The 18,172-nt window shown below is 37.8% G+C and overlaps 1 long non-coding RNA gene across 3 annotated transcripts in view; it reads left to right on the forward strand.

Moving 5' to 3' along the window:
* LOC133234071 (uncharacterized) overlaps positions 1–18,172 on the forward strand; it is a 153,241-nt gene that overhangs the window by 33,950 nt on the left and 101,119 nt on the right. For all 3 annotated transcript variants that reach the window (XR_009731995.1, XR_009731996.1, XR_009731997.1), the window contains exon 6: positions 738–774. This is a non-coding gene — a long non-coding RNA (uncharacterized LOC133234071). The remainder of the gene's footprint in view (positions 1–737; positions 775–18,172) is intronic.

Here is an 18,172-nt window from a genome sequence, read left to right on the forward strand (position 1 = left end):
AGTGGTAAAAAACCCACCTGCCAATGCAGGAGATGTGGATTTAATCCCTGGGTCGTAAAGATCCCCTAGAGAAGGAAATTGCAACCCACTCCAGTATTCGGAGAAGGCACTGGCGACCCACTCCAGTACTCTTGCCTGGAAATCGCATGGACAGAGGAGCCTGGTAGGCTGCAGTCCATGGCGTCCCTAAGAGTCGGACACGACTGAGCAACTTCACTTTCACTTTTCACTTTCTTGCATTGGAGAAGGAAATGGCAACCCACTTCAGTATTCTTGCCTGAAGAATCCCAGGGACAGAGGAGCCTAGTGGGCTGCCATCTATGGGGTCGCACAGAGTCGGACATGACTGAAGCGACTTAGCAGCAGCAGCCAGTATTCTTGCCTGGGAAATTCCAGACAAATGAGCCTGGTGGGCTACAGAGGAGCCAGGGGGGCTATAGTCCGTGGGGCTGCAAAAGAGTTGGATATGATTAAAGCACTTAAAAAACAACAAATATACTTGTATATAGGAAATAGTTCTTGAGTAATGAATGAGAAAATGAAAAAGGCTAAATTAAGAAGGGGACAAGCAACTGTGATAGGTACTGAAAGTCTCATTAAAGTTGGACTTAAAGAAGGGAACACCACATGCATGCAGTAAATAATGGTAATAGAACCAAATTTTAGTTCTTTGTTATTTCTGATATTGAATATTTTCTAAGACTCTGTTTCCTTTTTGTCATGTTTTGCTGAGACAGCAGGACTGGAATCAGGACTTCCGCTTCAGAGGATGGGGTGAGTAGCTATTTGAAATTCATTTATCATATGCTGTGTACCAGGTCCTGAGGTTTCTCTGTTTATCTTGAGAATATTTTGGTGATGTGTCCTTTTGCTCACTAAGGTCACTTACATTATTAAATCTTTATAACTTCTTCTTTTGTTTTGACTTTTTTCTGCTTTGATGGAAAAATGTCAAATTTTAGAGAATTTTTGGCAATTTCATAGTGGATCAAAAAATTATTGTAGTAAAATTCTATATGTGCCAAAATATTTTGAGATTTTCCTCATCTTTTTAGTTGTTGGGATTTCAAGATACCAACATGATAATTCAGAAGTTTTGTGATCTCAGTGTACTATATTTTTGTTTCTGCTTTAGCATAAATTAGTTGTTTGATTAACATAAATTAGTTGTCATTCATTTTTGCAACATGGAAAGTTGTACACGAGCTTTTTAGATCTCTTCAAGACCATGAAGTTTTTATATGATAAATGTTGTTCCTTTTGAAACACAAAATAGTTCAATTTTAAATATTGTATTGTACTAGAAAAAGAGTATTATTTAGAGATATTAAATGGAGAAATATGAAATATCAATATCATATATGGCATCATCATTATTTCTTCCCAAAACTTAAAATATGCCTCACCAAAAAGAGTAGTCCATATATTTCCTGGCAAGCTATGTTGAAGATCATGTGTTACTTAGGACTGTGGCATTAATGCCCTAAGAATAAGTAAAGGTTTTTCCTGACAAACCTCTGTCACAAATTCTATCAAGTAGTATTTATGCTTGTGTTTATTATGTATTGTTTATTTATGTATATATTCTCTAGAACTATAGAATATAATTCTAAAGAGCTGATTAATAACTAAAAATAGTTATGGATTAAAAAGGAAATTGGCTTAGCCAGATATTTAAATGAACTCTAGAACCTCAATCATTAACAAACATTGAGCAAGCATCTGAATAGTAGGAACAATGGAAAACATGTTTTTACTTTAAATATACCTTCTCAAAACCCCTTATTTGTATATTTATTTCTGTTAGTAGATGCACAGTGCCATGAAGTCAGGGATACTGTCTCAGTCCAAAGACTATAATACCTAATTCCCCAGTGGGTTTTAGGGAATAATTTTCTTAAATTTATTTATTTCAATTGGAGGATAATTACAATATTGTGATGGTTTTTGGCATATATCAATATGAATTGACCACAGGCATACATTTGTCCCCTCCATCATGTACCCCCCTTCCACATCCCTCCCCACCTACAAGCAAGTGAGGGAGAGGAGTCACAAGGTGTGTGATCAGCTTGTGCAGAACCCTCTTACTGGCTGATGATGCGGTAGCAGGGTGGTGCCACAAGGGTTAACATTATCAGTCCTCAGGATTTAGTAAGTCTGGGGGCTACATGTTCGTGGTCATCAAGTAGTTAACTTCTTCCACTTGGTGGATGTTTTAGCATCTATAAAACAACTCAGTGCATCAGATACTGTTATTTAGGTACTTCAGAGAGAAACTAAGTGACTGCCATATGCCAAAATCTGTGACTGCCATACAACTGATTTACTTTTTAAATTGTTACCAATTCTCCTGGCCCAAATGCTACTTTTGTCACTACATGTTCACATCCTTTCAATCATTAATTCTTGAGCCAGACCTTTGTGACTCAAGGGAGTCCTGAGAGACTGTACATTTTCTACAAATAAGAGGCAGACAGATGATATGGGGGGAGGGGCCTGTCCTGGGATGACCCCATAGAGTCCTGTTTAATTATAAAATAAAATGGAAAAATTTATTGAAGGACACAAACTACAAAAATTCAATCATAAAGAGTAGATAATCTGAATAACCCTACTAATGAAATAATTAAGCTTATGGTTAAAATCCTTTCCATAAAGAAAACTCTAGGTCCATAAAGCTTCAAAAGAAATTTAAAAAAAAAATACCAATCTACACAATTGTCTATAAAATTTGAAAGAAAGAAATACTTTTCTACTCATTCTATATGAACAACTTTACCTTGATTTTTTTTAAAAAAAGCATGCCATTTAAAAAATATTTAAAAATTCCTCTTGAGCATAAATGGAAACGAAGAACACCAATACAGTATACTAACGCATATATATGAAATTTAGAAAGATGGTAACAATAACCCTGTATATGAGACAGCAAAAGAGACACTGATGTATAGAACAGTCTTTTGGACTCTGTGGGAGAGGGAGAGGGTGGGATGATTTGGGAGAATGGCATTAAAACATGTATAATATCATATATGAAACGAGTCTCCAGTCCAGGTTCGATGCATGATACTGGATGCTTGGGTGCACTGGGACGACCCAGAGGGATGGTATGGGGAAGGAGGTGGGAGGAGGGTTCAGGATGGGGAACACATGTATACCTGTGGCGGATTCATGTTGATATATGGCAAAACCAATACAATATTGTAAAGTTAAAAAATAAAATTAAATTAAATTTAAAAAAATCAAAATTAAAAAAAAATCAAAATTTTAGTAAATGAAATTTGACAATATATAGAAATACTGTATGGCCAAGTGAGGCTTATCCAAGAACTGCAAGGTTGGTTAACATTTAAAAATCAATGAATGTAGGTAAAACACCTCCAGAAAGTCAAAGTGAAAAACCTTCAAATAACTTGCTTCTCTATAAAATTAACAGGAACCCTGACAAAATGGTCAAAATTACTTTTTAAGAACTCTGGAAATTAACCAAAGATTTGTAGAATTTCAAAAAACATTTATTCAAGAAAACTGGCTGACATTCACCAAGGATAGCAAGCTTTGTAATATTTTAACTTGCCAACTTCCAATACCTCTCTCCCTAGCACTATGGCAGGCTTGAAAATAGTAGACCAGCAGCCATCAGTGGAAGAACAAGTTTGGAGATCCCCCAAAAGTCCTGTCCTCAGAAAATTATTACATTGACCTCTCTGGAAGCTCCCTAAAACAGTCCTGTTTACAGGACTTGTATTTGTGCTGTCTGTATCTGTAGCAAGGGGGAAGGGCTAACTCAGAGCTCACTCAGTAGAGTAAACCCTATTCCAGAACAGTAACCAAAAGGAACCCATGGAAATTTTTTAGTGTGACATGTCCTTAAAGTGTTGATAGCAACTGGGTTAAAGAATGTGGCCAAAAAACTAAAAAAAGAAATCTTGGAAATGAGATGAACAAAGTATTCTTTGAAAATCCTTTTTGATCTAGAAAGCTACATACTTGTGCAGAGTTGCTTGCCTGAACATGAAACACTTGAACAGGACCTAATCAATTGCCTCTGGCTTTCTTTTTGTTAATTAATTACTTTTTGGCTGTGCTGGGTGTTTGTTGTGGCCCATGAGTTTCTCACTGCCATGGCTTATCTTCTTGCAGAGCACAGGCTTTAGGCACATGGGCTTCAGTAGTTGCAGCTCACAGGCTCTAAAGTGTGGGCTCAGTAGTTGTGGTGCATGGGCTCAGTTAACCCATGACATGCAGAAACTTCCTGGCCCAGGGGTTGAACCTGTGTCCTCTTCATTGGCAGGCAGATTCTTAGCCACTGTATCACCAGGTAATCCTGCCTTTGGCTTTCTTTGAGGATCTGTCCATTCAAAGGTGAAGAAGGCTAAGGAAGTGCTGTGAACTACCTGGGGCTTAAATGTAAGCCCCAACACACACACACACACACACAAACACACCCTTAAGAAAGGGTGAGAGATGTATTTATTAGCTGACCACTAAGATAACTAAGAAAAAACTTCAGTGTCCACCTACTGCTGGGAATAGAGACTTTACACAGTTAGTCCATGAAGATCATTTTTAAGACAAACAGCAATAACAACAAACAACAATAAACTTTTGGAATTGAGAAAAACAGAAAAATGAGTTGCCACATTATATATAAAACATTCAGTTTTCAACAACAGCAACAAAAAATACAAGACATTCAAAGAAACAGAAAATTATGGCCCATATACCAGATAGAAAATATAGAAATTTTCTATATTTCAGTAGAAAATATTCTATTTTCAATAGAAAATATCTCTGAGGCAGGTCAATGTTGGACTTAATAGACAAATACATTAAATTAGCTAGTAAAAGTCTATTCAAAGAGCTGAAGTAAACCATATCTAAAAAATGAAAAGGAAGTATAAGAAAAATGCACAGTACCAATAAATAGAAATTAATAAAAGACCACATGCAAACTCTGGACCTAAAAAATAAAATAACTAAAATTGAAATTATACAAGAGAAGTTATCACAGCAGAGCTGAGTAAATAGAAAAGTTAATGAACCTAAAGATAGCTCAGTTGAGATTATATAGTATGTAGAAGGAAAAATAATAAAGAAAAATAAACTGAACTACAGAAAACTGAGATATCATGAAATATACCAATAGACTTATAAATTAGAGCCCTAGAAGGAGAAGAAAGAGAAATATTAGAAGAAAGAGAGAACATAATAACTAAAACCTTTCAAAGCTTGATGAAAAACATTAATCTCCAGGCCACTCCAGTACTCTTGCCTAGAAAATCTCATGGACGGAGGGACCTGGTAGGCTACGGTCCATGAGGTTGCAAAGAGTCAGACACGACTAAGCGACTTCACTCACTCCACATCCAAGAAGATCAGCAAATTCCAAGTAAGAATAAACTCTAAGAGATCCAGACCTATACACATCACAGTCAAACTGCTAAATGATAAAACCAAAGAGAAAAATGACTCAGTAAGTTTAAAAATTGACTTCTAATAAGCCATGCAGACCAGAAGGCATGTGATGATATGCTCAAAATTATGGGGAAAAAAATCTCAACCAAGAATTCTGTATCTACAAAAAACCATCATTTCAAAGGGGAGAAATTGACAATCACAGATGAAGAATAAAAAAAAAAAAAAAAACAAGAAATTTCTTGCTGTAAGATATTTTCTACAAGAAATGTTAAAGAGATTTCTGTCTGAAATAGAGACACTGGAGAGTAACTGAAATCCATATGACAAAATAAAGAGTAGTTTAGTTACCTTAGCTGAAACTACATATATAAATATAAAAAGAAAATATAAATGTGTTTTATTTCACACAACAGCAGGTGCAAATTCTATTCACGTTTCCATAAACTATAAACCAGGAGACACTGGAACATATTCAAGGACATAAAACAAGGTGCAAAAAGTTCGTGTTCTAAAGGTATTGAAATCATAGAGTCTGTTCTCTTATCACTGTAGAATTATGTTAGAAATCAGTATCAAAATATACTTAAAAATAACCCACATATTTTCAAGTGCAGTGTGACATTTACCAACAGATCTTTGACTTAGCCATCAAAAACCTCAGGAAGGTAAAAAGACTGAAAAGACACAGAGGGTGATTACAGAGAAGAAAGCATTTAAATGAGAAATTACATCAAAATGAGAAATTAATATCAAAGAAACTTTTAATACCCTGTGTATTGGGAAATTAAATGTCCACTTTTGAATGAGGGATGTATCTAAGAAGCCATAACAAGGAAAATTAGAAAATATTTAAAACAGAATAAAAATGAAAAGAGAATTCATCAGAATTTGTTGCATAAAGTTGAAGCTGCTCAAATACAATGTGAAATCTTGAGTAAGGTATGAAAATAAATAATGGACACTAACATAATTTCATGAACTTTGAACAAAATCTGTACTTTAGTTAATAATACTCTGCATGGCAAGTTGCTTCAGTGGTGTCTGACTCTTTGCGACCCTATGGACTGTAGTCTGTCAGGCCCCCTCTGTCCATAGGCAAGATTTTCTAGGCAAGAACATTTGAGTGGGTTGTCATACTCTCCTCCAGGGGATCTTCCCAACCCCTGGGATCAAATGTGCATCTCTTATGCCTCCTGCATTGACAGGCAGGTTCTTTACCGCTAGCACCATCTGGGAAAATAATACTGTATGACATGTTAATTTCCTGTTGTTTTCTTTTTAAGACATAATATTTCTTTATATTTTCAGAAGTGGATTAAAAGTGTCAAGCCTTATTCATTTTTTTAAAATCACTAAAGTAATAAGTTTTCTAGACTTTTTTAAAATTTTAATTGAAAGCTAATTACTTTACAGTATTGTGGTGGTTTTTTGCCATACATTCACATGAATCAGCCATGGGTGTACATGTGTTCCCCATCCTGAATCCCCTTCGTACCTCCCTCCCCACACCATCACCAAGGGGCATCCCAGTGTACCAGCCCTGAGCACCCTGTCTCATGCATCGAACCTGGACTGGCAATCTATTTCACATATGATAATATACATGTGTCAGTGCTATTCTCTCAAATCATCCCACCCTCACCTTCTCCCACAAAGTCCAAAAGTCTTTTCTTTATATCTGTGTCTCTTTTGCTGTCTTGCATATATGGTCATCATTACTATCTTTCTAAATTCCATATATATGTGTTAATGTACTGTATTGGTATTTTTCTTTCTGACTTACTTCGCTCTGTGTAATAGGCTCCAGTTTCATCCACCTCATTAGAACTGATTCAAATGCATTCTTTTTAGTAGCTGAGTAATATTCCATTGTGTATATGTACCACAGCTTTCTTATCCATTCATCTGCTGATGGACATCTAGGTTGCTTCCATGTCCTGGCTATTGTAAACAGTGCTGTGATGAACATTGGGGTACACATGTCTCTTTCAATTCTGGTTTCCTCGGTGTGTATGCCCAGCAATAGGATTTCTGGGTCATATGGCAGTTCTATTTCCAGTTTTTTAAGGAATCTCTACACTGTTCTCCATAGTGGCACTACTAGTTTGCTATCCCACCAACAGTGTAAGAGGGTTCCCTTTTCTCCACACCCTCTACAGCATTTATTGTTTGTAGACTTTTTGGATAGCAGCCATTCTGATTGGTGTGAGATGGTACCTCATTGTGGTTTTGATTTGCATTTCTCTGATAATGAGTGATATTGAGCATCTTTTGAGGTGTTTGTTAGCCATCTGTATCTCTACTTTGGAGAAATGTCTGTTTAGTTCTTTGGCCCATTTTTTGATTGGGTTGCTTATTTTTCTGGAATTGAGCTGCAGGAGTTGTTTGTATTTTTTTTGAGATTAATTATTTGTCAGTTCCTTCATTTGCTATTATTTTCTCCCATTCTGAAGGCTGTATTTCCACCTTGCTTATCATTTCCTTCATTGTGCAAAAGCTTTTAAGTTTAATTAGGTCCCACTTGTTTTTTTTTGTTTGTTTGTTTGTTTTGCTTTTATTTCCAATATTCTGGGAGGTAGGTCATAGAGGATCCAGCTATGATTTACATCAGAGAGTATTTTGCCCTTGTTTTCCTCTAGGAGTTTTATAGTTTCTTGTCTTAACGTTTAGATCATTAATCCATATTGAGTTTATTTTTGTGTATGGTGTTAGAAAGTGTTCTAGTTTCATTCTTTTGCAAGTGGTTGACCAGTTTTCCCAGCACCACTTGTTAAAGATGTTGTCCTTTTTCTATTGTATATTCTTGCCTCTTTTGTCAAAGAAAAAGTGTCCATAGGTATGTGGATTTATCTCTGGGCTTTCTATTTTGTTCCACTGATCTAAGTTTCTCTTTTTGTGCCAGTACCATACTGTCTAATGACTATTGCTTTGAAGTATAGCCTGAAGTCAGGCAGGTTGATTCCTCCCATTCCATTCTTCTTTCTCAAGATTGCTTTGGCTATTCGAGGTTTTTTTTGTATTTCCATACAAATTGTGAAATTATTTGTTCTAGTCTCTGAAAAATACCATTGGTAGTTTGATAGGGATTGTATTGAATCTATAGATTGCCTTGGATAGTGTACTCATTTTCACTATATTTATTCTGCCTATCCATGAACATGGTATATTTCTCCTTCTAATTGTGTCATCTTTGATTTCTTTCATCAGTGTTTTATAGTTTTCTATATATAGGTCTTTTCTTTATTTCAGTTCAGTTCAGTTGCTCAGTCGTGCACAACTCTTTGTGACCCCATGAACTGCAGCACGCCAGGGCTCCCTGTCCATCACCAACTCCTGGAGTCCACCCAAACCCATGTCCATAGAGTCTGTGATGCCATCCAACCATCTCGTCCTCTGTTGTCCCCTTCTCCTCCTGCCCTCAATCTTTCCCAGCATCAGGGTCTTTTCAAATGAGTCTGATCTTCGCATCAGGTGGCCAAAGTTTGGAGTTTCAGCTTCAAAATCAGTCCTACCAATGAATAACCAGGACTGATCTCCTTTAGGATGGACTTGTTGGATCTCCTTGCAGTCCAAGGGACTCTCAAGAGTCTTCTCCAACACCACAGTTCTTTAAGTAGATTTATTCCTAAGTATTTTATTCTTTTTGTTGCAATGGTGAATGGAATTGTTTCCTTAATTTCTTTTTCTGTTTTCTCATTGTTAATGTATAGGAATGTAAGGGATTTCTGTGTGTTAATTTTATATCCTGCAACTTTACTATATTCATTGATTAGCTCTAGTAATTTTCTGGTGGAGTCTTTCGGGTTTTCTATGTAGAGGATCATGTCATCTGCAAACAGTGAGAGTTTTACTTCTTCTTTTCCATCTGGATTCCTTTTATTTATTTAGTTTTCTTCTCTGATTGCTGTGGCTAAAACTTCCAAAACTATGTTGAATAGTAGTGGTGATAGTGGGCACTCTTGTCTTGTTCCTGACTTTAGGGGAAATGCTTTCAATTTTTCACCATTGAGGATAATGTTTGCTGTGGGTTTATCACATATGGCTTTTATTATGTTGAGGTACATTCCTTCTATGCCTGCTTTTCTGGAAGGTTTTTATCATAAATGGATGTGGAATTTTGTCAAAGGCTTTGTCTGCATCTATTGGGATAATCATATGGTTTTTATTTTTCAATTTGTTAATGTGGTGTATCACATTGATTGATTTGTGAATATTGAAGAATCCTTGCATCCCTGTGATAAAGCTCACTTGGTCATGATGTATGATCTTTTTAATATGTTGTTGGATTCTGTTTGCTAGAATTTTGTTAAGTATTTTTGCATCTATGTTCATTAGTGATATTGGCCTGTAGTTTTCTTTTTTTGTGGCATCTTTGGTTTGGTATTAGGCTGATAGTGGCCTTATAGAACGAGTTTGTAAGTTTACCTTCATCTGCAATTTTCTGGAAGAGTTTGAGTAGGATAGGGGTTAGCTCTTCTCTAAATTTTTGGTAGAATTCAGCTTTGAAGCCATCTGGTCCTGGGCTTTTGTTTTTTGGAAGAATTCTGATTACAGTTTCATTTTATGTACTTGTGATGGGTCTGTTAAGATTTTCTATTTCTTCCTGGTTCAGTTTTGGAAAGTTATACTTTTCCAAGAATTTGTCCATTTCTTCCAAGTTGCCCATTTTATTGGCATACAGTTGCTGATAGTAGTATCTTATGATCCTTTGTATTTCTGTGTTGTCCATTGTGATTTCTCCATTTTCATTTCTAATTTTGTTGATTTGATACTTCTTTTCTTGATGAGTCTGGCTCATGGTGTGTCTATTTTATTTATCTTCTCAAAGAACCAGCTTTTAGCTTTGTTGATTTTTTCTATGGTCTTCTTTGTTTCTTTTGTATTTCTGCCCTAATTTTTATTATTTCTTTCCTTCTACTAACCCTGGGGTTCTTTATTTCTTCTTTTTCTAGTAGCTTTAGATGTAGAGTTAGGTTATTTATTTGATTTCTCTCCTGTTTCTTGAGGTAGGTTTGTATTGCTATGAACTTTCCCCTTAGCACTGCTCTTACTGAATCCCATAGCTTTGGGGTTGTTGTGTTTTCATTTTCATTCATTTCTATGCATATTTTGATTTCTTTTTTGATTTCTCCTCTGATTTGTTGGTTATTCAGAAATGTGTTTTTTAGCCTCCATATGTTTGTGTTTTTAATAGTTTTTTTTTTTCCTGTAGTTGACATATAATCTTACTGCATTGTGATCAGAAAAGATGCTTGAGATGATTTCTTTTTTTTTTTTTTTTAATTTACCAAGGCTAGATTTATGTCCCAGGATGTGATCTATCCTGGAGAAGGTTCTGTATGCACTTGAGAAAAAGGTGAAATTCATTGTTTTAGGGTGAAATGTCCTATAGATATCAATTAGGTCTAACTGGTCCATTGTATCATTTAAAGTTTGTGTTTCCTTGCTAATTTTCTGTTTAGTTGATCTATCCATAGGTGTGAGTGTGATATTGAAGTCTCCCACTATTATTGTGTTACTGTTAATTTCATATGTGTTAGCACTTGCTTACATATTGTGGTGCTCCTATGTTGGATGTTTATATACTTATAATTGTTATATCTTCTTCTTGGATTGATCCTTTGATCATTATGTAGTGTCCTTCTTTGTCTCTTTTCACAGCCTTTATTTCAAAGTCTATTTTATCTGATATGAGTATTGCTACTTCTGCTTTCTTTAGTCTCCATTTGCATGAAATATCTTGTTCCAGCCCTTCACTTTCAACCTGTATGTGTCCCTAGGTTTGAGGTGGGTCTCTTCTAGACAGCATATATAGGGGTCTTGTATCCATTCAGCCAGTCTTTGTCTTTTGGTTGGGGCATTCAACCCATTTACATTTAAGGTAATTCTTGATAAATATGATCCCGTTGCCATTTATTTTGTTGTTTTGAGTTCGAGTTTATGAACCTTTTCTGTGTTTCCTGTCTGGAGAAGATCCTTTAGCATTTGTTGGAGAGCTGGTTTGGTGGTGCTGAATTCTCTGAGCTTTTGCTTGTGTGTAAAGCTTTTGATTTCTCCTTCATATTTCAATGAGATCCTTGCTGGGTACAGTAATCTGGGTTGTAGGTTTTTCTCTTTCATCACTTTAAGTATGTCCTGCCATTCCCTTATGGCTTGAAGAATTTCTGTTGAAAGATCAGCTGTTATCTTTATGGGGATCCCCTTGTGGGTTATTTGTTTTTTCCCCTTGCTGCTTTTAGTATTTATTCTTTGTGTTTGATCATTGTTAATTTGATTAATATGTCTCATAGATGTTTCGCCTTAGGTTTATCCTTTTTGGGACTCTCTGGATTTCTTGGATTTGGTTGGCTATTTCCTTCCCCATTTTAGGGACATTTTCAACTATTATCTCCTCAAGTGTTCTCTCATGGCCTTTCTTTTAGTCTTCTTCTTCTGGGATTCCTATGATTCGAATGTTGGGGCATTTGACATTGCCCCCAGAGGTCTCTGAGGTTGTCCTCATTTCTTTTAATTCTTTTTTCTTTTTTCCTCTCTGCTTCATTTATTTCCACCATTCTATCTTCCACCTCACTTATCCAATCTTCTGCTTCAGTTATTCTACTGTTGGTTCCCTCCACAGTACTTTTGATGTCAGTTATTGCATTATTATTGACTGACTCTTTTTTGTTTCTTCTAGGTCCTTGTTAAATGTTTCTTGCATCTTCTCAATCCTTGTCTCCAAATTATTTCTCTGTAACTCCATTTTGTTTTCAAAATTTTGGATCATTTTTACTATCATTATTCTAAATTCTTCTTCAGGTAGACTCCCTGTCTCCTCCTTTTTTGGTTTGGTGGGCTTTTATCATGTTCCTTTACCTGCTGAATCTTTCTCTGCCTTTTCATCTTGTTTAGGTTGCTGTGTTTGGGGTGGCCTTTCTGTATGCAGGAAGTTTGTGGTTCCTCTTTACTGTGGAGATTCCTCCCTGTGGGTGGGGTTGGACGAGTGGCTTGTCAAGGTTTCCTGGTTAGGGAAGCTTACATCCATGTTCTGGTAGGTGGAGCTGGATCTCTTTTCTCTGGAATGCAGTGAAGTGTCCAGTAGTGAGTTTTGAGGTGTCTGTGGGTTTGGTGTGACTTTTGGCCACCTATATTTTATGCTCAGGGTTATGTTCCTGCTTTGTTGTAAAATTAGTTTGCTATGTCTTGCTCTGTAACTTGTTGGCTGTTGGTTGGAGCTTGGTTTCAGTGTAGGAATGGAGGCTTTTGGATGAGCTCTTGTCAATTAATGTTCCCTGGAGTCAGGAGTTTTCTTGTGTTCTCAAGTTTTGAATTTAATCCTCCTGCCTCTGGCTCTCAGTCTTATTCTTACTGTAGCCTCAAGACTTTTCCATCCATACAGCAATGATGATAAAACATCTAGGTTAATGGTGAAAAGATTCTCCACAGTTAGGGACATGCAGAGAGGTACACAGAGTTACATGAAGAAGAGAAGAGGGAGGAGGGAGATAGAGGTGACCAGGATGAGAAGAGGGGGAATCAAAAGAGGATACAGCAGTCTAGCCAGTATTCAATTTCCTATTTGCTCTCCACAGTCTGGAACACTCAGAGAGGTTCACGGAGTTCCATAGAGAAGAGAAGAGGGAGGAAGGAGATAGAGGTGACCAAAAGAGGATACAGCAGTCTAGCCAGTATTCAATTTCCTATTTGCTCTCCACAGTCTGGAACACTCAGAGAGGTTCACGGAGTTCCATAGAGAAGAGAAGAGGGAGGAAGGAGATAGAGGTGACCAGGAGGAGAGGAGGGAGAGTCAAAAGGGGAGAGACCAGGCTAGCCTGTGATCAGTTCCCTACATGTTCTCCACAGCCCAGAACACCCAAAGACATTCACAGAGTTAAGTAGAGAAAAGAAGGAGGAGGGAGGAGATAGAGATGACCTGGGGGAGAAAAAGGAGAGTCAAAAGGGGAGAGAACAATCAAGCCAGCAATCACACTCCTAAGTAAAAATGGGTACTGAAGATTGGGTTCTTAAAGGTACAGAATTGATAACAAATACCAAAAAGCAAAGATTAAAAATCTAGAGTAGAGGTTAGACTCTCAAAAATACAATATTAAAAAAAAATCACAAAAGTTATTTTTAAAATATGACATTTTCTTTAAAAATAGGGTCTTTTTTTTCAAGGTAATAATAGTAGGTTTTAAAAATGAAAATCAAAGGAGTAATAAAGGACTTAAAAATTTTTTTTAATTTTAATGATAATAGTAAAATATATCTAGGAATTTCTCTGGAGCTATTGAGGGCAATGTGGGCTAAGTTCAGTTTCAGATAGTTCCTTGTTTCAACTTACACTTCTTCTCAAGGTCTATAGGTCCCTTCCAATTTAGCCAGTGCTAACTACAGAGTTTTAATCTGTTGAACCTGTTACTTCCAAAGCCATTCCTTCTTCTTTGTTTATTTTGGCTTCCTCTGTTTGCAAGTCTCTTCAGTATCTAACTTCTGCCCTGACACAAGGGGGCGAAGGTGGTCATTTATTTAGGCTCACTTGTTCAGTTGTGCTGCAGGGAGGGAAGAACACTGCAAACAAATATCACTGACTTGTTTGGGGATTTCTTTCAGTGTCTGGGCCACACTGGGTTTTCCCCTGCTCATGGCATGTGTGACTTCCCAGTCTGCACTGCTCAGGTTCCAGGTTGCTCTGCTGGGGAACTGTCTAAGGCAGGCCCTGGTTTACATGCACTTCCCAGGTCTATGCCACTCAGGTTCAGATTCTCGGGTACTCCACAAAGGCACAGACTTGGTTGGGCCTCCGTTTTGTGCCTTCCCAGGTCCAAGCAGCTCAGGCAACCAGGTGCTTGGTGAGCACACTCTCCCCAGTTTGTGGCGGGGGGCGGGGGTGGTGGGGGGCGGGGTGCATCTTATCTCCTCCCCCATCCCAGCCGCTCAGTTTCCTGGGTGCGCAGTGGGCACGCCGTCTCAGGTGTGCTGTGTGCCTCCTCTGGGGAGCTGATCTTTGGCTGCAACCCTCCTGGCAGATGTCAACCATCCAGGATCCCAGGAAAACTTGGTTAGCAACTGGGAGCAGGCTCACAGTTTGGTAGGGCATGCCGTCTCTGAGGCTGAGATTGCCCCTCGCCTTCCTGCTCTGGATGTCGCCCGCCTGCCTCCCTGCCTCCAGCGGGGGATGGGCCAGTCCGCAGCCAGCTAGCTCTCCTCTGGTGATCGCTCAGTCCTTTGCTCTGTGAGCAGGCCTGGCAGTGCCTTAGGTTAGAGCTTTTCATGGGAAAGTTCTCTCTCTCTCTCTCTCTCTTTTATTTTCCTCTCTCTCTGGCTATCCCACAGTTTGGGTTGCTATCTCACGTTAGCTCCCTCAGATTGTCCTCAGGGCATTCAGGCCCAGTCCCTACCCCAAGCAATGCAGGCTGCGCCTCCCTGTTCAGCTCCCTCTTGCTGTTGGCAGACACAAGCGTCTGAGCTACTTCTTTGCTGGGAGTTGCAATTAGGCATGTAATCTGTGGGTTTTATTTATTTTTTCCTCCCAGTTATGTTGCCCTCTGAGATTCCAAAACTCCCCACAGACCCACGGGTGAGAGGGTTTCCTGATGTTTGGAAACTTCTCCTATTTTATGACTCCCTCCCTGAGACAGGTCTCCATCCCTAACTCTTGTCTCTCTTTATATCTTTCGTCCTACCTCCTTCTGAAAACAATGGGCTGCCTTTCTGGGTGCCTGGTTTTCTCTGCCAGTGTTCAGAAGTTGTTTTGTGGTATTTGCTCAGTGTTCAAATGATCTTTCAATGAACTCGTGGGGGAGCAAGTGGTTTCCCCATCCTATTCCTCCATCATCTTAGGACTGCCCCCAAATTTTCTAGACTTTTAGCAGTAATACTAGATGTCAGAATAAATGGAACTATATCAAAATTTTGAGTGAATATAAATTAGATATGTAGCATTCTGTTCATACTTAGTCAAACAAGTGGAACCAAACTGTCATAAATTTTTTAGGTAAGCCAGAATTCATAAGTTTTATAATGTATATATATTATTTATACTATATATATATATAAAAGTTTTTCTACTACACTTGATAAAGGCTTGAGAAAGAGCAACAAAAAAGGAGATGGACAAATTGTAAAGCATAGTCTAAATGAAATGGGAGTGCTAAATATAAAAAGTGAAACAAACTAGATAAAAGTAAAAGATCATCATATAGTCCAGTTGTTTTTAAACATGGCTGCTCCTTAGAATCACATCTGGAGTTTTGGAGGAAAAAACAATACCTGGGCATTTATATTTTTCAAAAACTTGCAGGGTAATTCTAATGTGCATCTGGATTTTAAAAAGTGATTACAGGTTTTTCTATTAAATGGTAGTTTTACTCTATATAGAAGTCTATATCAGACTTCTATTATTTTCTGTTGACAATCTTGATACAATGGAATTAAAATGAATACTAGCTACATAATCACAATATAAAAGATGTTTATCAGTTTTCACAATTAATAGCCAGACAAAAAAATAAAAGATAATTACAATTGCAAGCAATAATGAAAACATGATTAACCTAACCATATAAAATAATTACACACAATTTGAGGGGTTAAGTACAGTGATAAGTGAAAGAGTATGAATGAACATGTTTTCATCTACGCAGCCAGTCTATGTTTTTCAGTTGGTGGATTTAATCCATTTACATTTAAAGTAATTATTGATATGTGCCGGGGTCCAGCCCCAGTGGATCCAGGGAATTCGAAGCGGGGACGGCGTCGGCGAGGATCAGGAAACAACTGCTTAATTAAACATTAATTAAGGATATAAAGAGTAATAGAATAAGGATAGCTCAGTAGGAAAATTCAGTGAAGAAAAGAGGCTGAAATAAGGATAGCTCAGTGAGGAAATTCAGTGGAGAAAAGAGGCTGAATAATTCAGCCAGAAGGTGAGAGAAAGAACGACATGGGGAGACCAAGTTTCGGTGAACAAGGCCCGCACTTTATTTTCCAAAGTAGTTTTTATACCTTAAGTTATGCATAGAGGATAATGGGGGAAGGGGTAGAGTCATGCAGTAAGCCAGGCTTTCTTCCTGCAAACTTATCATATGCAAAAGTTTAGGTGATTTGCATCATCTTCTGGCCCGGAGGCCTGTTAACATTTTAAGACCCTTTCTTCAGAAAACTTATTTTTCTCTAAAGGTGATTGGTCAGGAGCCACCCTCCAAAAGCATTAGATAAAGTTGCATTCTTACAGAGCAAAGGTGTGGTGGGCTATAACAAGAAAAAGAATTAACCCAAGGGTCCCAGGTTACAAACATTAAAGCTACTATTTACACCAATTATATTAATCAATACACTGCCAGGGACACAGCAGGTAAGGGATATGGAGACTTAGCAGCAAACACTGGCCCAAAAAGTGAAAATCCCTTCACCAATACAATTTCTAATCAATCTTTTAACTGCTCAAAGGAATCTGTATTTAGACAGTTTAGAACATCTCATGCCTCTCACAGTTGGGAGGCTCTGAGCAATCACATGTGGCCCGAAAAACCTATTCAGGCAGGCTAGAGGACTTCCAAAGGAATTTGTAGGTTGAAACACTCACACCCAGGAATTATTAACTGGAGCTGTAAGCTAACTCTTTTTCAGAGAGAGGTAGTGGGGAACAGCCCCCCGTAAAGTCAGAGGTGTAGGTGAAAGCACAAAGCAGAAAGTAGGCAGAGATGCTCGAGAATTTCCAGGGGGACTCCTGAGGCTCGATCCCGACTTTGCATATGCCGAGCCTCCTTCCTCATGACCTTTGTCATGGGTGGAGCTCCTCACGCTGGCTCCCGGCAGTGATAGAATTCCAGTTGAGCTATTTCAGATCCTGAAAGATGATGCTGTGGAAAGTGCTGCACTCAATATGCAACATGCACTCAGTATGTAATATGCCGGCTCCCGGCAGATATGTATGATCTTAATACCATTTTAATTTTTTAAATTTATTTATTTTTAGTTGGAGGATAATTATTTTACAATATTGTGTTTCTGCCATACATCAACATGAATCAGCCATAGGTATACATCTCCTCCCTTTGAACCTCTCTCCCACCTTCCACCCCTTCAGAACCCTCTAGGTTGTCACAGCACCAGATTTGGGTTCCCTGCATCATACAGCAAATTCCTGCTGGATATCTATTTTATATATGGTAATGTAAATGTTTCACTGCTACTCCCTCCAATCATGCCACCCTCTCTTTTATTACCATTTTCTTAATCATTTTGGGTTTATTTCTTATAGGTATCTTCTTTCTCTTGTGTTTTGTGCCTAAAGAAGTTCCTTTAGCATTTGATATAAAGCTGGTTTGGTGGTGCTGAATTCTCTTAATTTCTGCTTGTTTGGAAAGCTGTTGATTTCTCCATCAAATCTGAATGAGAGTCTTTCTGGGTAGAGTATTCTTGGTTGTAGAATCTTCCCTTTCATTGCTTTAGATATATCATGCTATTCCCTTCTGGCTTATAGATTTTCTGTTGAGAAATCAGCTGATAATTTTATGGGAGTTCCCTTGTATATTATTTATCATTTTCCCCTTATTCTTTTTAGTATTTTATCTTTGTCTTTAATTTTTGTCACTTTGATTACTATGTGTCTTGTGTTCCTCCTTGGGCTTATCCTGCCTGGGACTCTCTGGGCTTTTTGGACTTGACTGACTATTTCTTTTCCCATGTTAGGGAAGTTTTCAGCTATTATCTCTTCAAATGTTTTCTTGGGTCCTCTCTCTCTTCTCCTTCTGGGACCCATATA

Source organism: Bos javanicus, chromosome 21 (assembly GCF_032452875.1).
Source record: "Bos javanicus breed banteng chromosome 21, ARS-OSU_banteng_1.0, whole genome shotgun sequence".
Classification (NCBI taxonomy): Eukaryota; Metazoa; Chordata; class Mammalia; order Artiodactyla; family Bovidae; genus Bos; species Bos javanicus.